Source organism: Muntiacus reevesi, chromosome 1 (genome assembly GCF_963930625.1).
Source record: "Muntiacus reevesi chromosome 1, mMunRee1.1, whole genome shotgun sequence".
Classification (NCBI taxonomy): domain Eukaryota; kingdom Metazoa; phylum Chordata; class Mammalia; order Artiodactyla; family Cervidae; genus Muntiacus; species Muntiacus reevesi.
In genome coordinates this window covers 196,806,312-196,808,638 of record NC_089249.1, presented here as the reverse complement: position 1 = coordinate 196,808,638, position 2,327 = coordinate 196,806,312, and positions in this window count along the sequence as shown.

Sequence of the window (2,327 nt, the reverse complement as noted above, 5' to 3'; positions counted from 1 at the left end):
TACTGCTGACTGTCAGTTAAGACGAGAACTGAAAATATTTACCGGATTTTGAATCATCAGATTCATGGGTGGCTATGTTTAGGGGTGTGATCAAATCAAGTTGCATCAGGGTGGCTTGAAATTAGTAACAAGTGAAGAATTTGAGATTGTCTCGACAGACACGGTCTTGAAAAAATTTAGTATTTGGAAATAATTTCAGATTTAGAGAAATTTCATTGTTACACAAATAACAAAAGGACCAAGATTCCCTTTACCCAGATTCACTCACTCTTCACATTTGGCCCCTTTTGCTTTGTCGTGTGCTTTCTCTCCTCGCTCCCCCAAGCTGGATGTATTCATTTAAGATGAGTCAGATGAGATCAGGATTATTAAGAAACAGAACTGGTGGAAACCACATCCTCAGAGGTTGGGGCAGTTCTAGGAATTTCCCAAAGGTAGTGTGTGTGGATTTAAGAAATGCGAGGAAGTTTGGGGGCATTTATCAAGGTGATCACATAGAAAGAAATGTGGGTAATGCTACATTAGCTGTACTCATTTCTTTGGCCCGTGTTCTAAGCATACTTCCCAGGTGGTTCAGTGGTAAAGAATCCACCAGTCAATGCAGGAAATGTGTGTTTAATCCCCGGATTGGGAAGATACCCTAGAGAAGAAAATGACAACCCACTCCAGTATTCTTACCTATAGAACCCAATAGACAGAGGACCCCGGAGGGCTACAGTCCATGGGGTTGCAAAGAGTCGAACTAAACAACAGTAACAACATGCTCTAAGCAGATCCAACTGATATAATTTGCTCCTTGGCTAAATCAGTGAATAAAATATATCCAATATGTTACAACTTGACTCCTCTTCTGAGTTAAGTTATAACAAATAGAACAAGCAGTGGAATTGGAATATTCTTCTTTTAAAAAAAAAAATTACTTAATTTTTTAAAACATTTTGTTGTTGTTGAGTTGATAAGTTGTGTCTGACTCTTTGGGACCCCATGGACTGCAGCATGCCAGGATCCTCTTTCTTCTACTATCTCCCAGAGTTTGCTCAAATTCATGGCTGTTGAGTCGGCCATCCTCTGCCATTCCCTTCTCCTTTTGCCTTCAATCTTTCCCAGCATTTTATTCATTTCTTTATTTTATTTTTGGCTGTGCTTGGTCATTGTTGCTGCCCTTGGGCTTTGTCTAGTGGTGGTGAGTAGGGGCTACTCTGTTGTGGAGAGCTGGCTTCTCATTGTGGTGTCTTTTCCTGTTGTGGATCATGGGCTCTATATGCATATGAGATTCAGTAGTTGCAGCATGTGGAATCTTCCCAGACCAGGGATCAAACCCATGTCCCCTACATTGGCAGGTGGATTCTTTACTGCTGGACCACCAGGGAAGTCCCTGAATTTGTCAAACAAAAGATGAGCAGACAACTAAGAATCACCAGGAATGTGACCAAGATCAACATTATGAAAGAAACATTTTAAACTCCGCAAATCAGAAAAGAATTGATACCTGAAGAAATAGAGCTAATAGAACAAGTAAGACCCCTAGAAATATTTTTTCAGATTAAATGACATTTAAATACTCCAATATTAAAATCTATAAGGATATGCCCTCAAATTTGAGTCAAGCTTCCAGAGAGATGAAAGTTTAAAGATTAAATGCCATTGTCTTTGAAATTCAAAGATACTAAAGTGCAAAGGGATTGACCTACTGAAGTGAGATTAAAGAATACTTTTTCATTCTCTCATTTGTTTGTTCAACAAATATTTACTGAAAGTTTTTAATGTACTAACAATTTTTCTAGGTGCTAGGGATTCCTGAGGAAAGAAAACAGACATGGGTTCTCTCTCAGGTAGCTTACATTTTAGGTCAATCATTAACTGTTTTTGTAAGTGAAGTTTTTTTTTTTTTTTGCTATATATATATATTAATTCAAAGTGAATCGACAGGAATACACCGTAAATTATCAACACTCACCAAAACAGTCACCTGGAAAATCTGCTTTTTGTTGCAAAATGCAGAAAGTTTGGTTACATTTAAATCACTGAGAACTAGAGAGAAGCATATCACAAACCATACTTCATCCATAAGAATTTTTCCAGTCCTTACTGAAATATTTCACAGTGCAATTGTGACATGGCAAACTAGTACAGCACAGAAGCAAAAGCAAAAACAAACAAACCAAAGAAAGAAAGCCACAAGCCCAAAATTGTTAAACAGTGAACAGATCAAACTGGAAATCAAATCTATATCATTGGATGCTTTAAAACAAGTCTTCCTACACCTTGCAGTGTATGATTTAATTTTTACTTAACACAAATCAACTTTAAAATTAGTAGTAGAGATT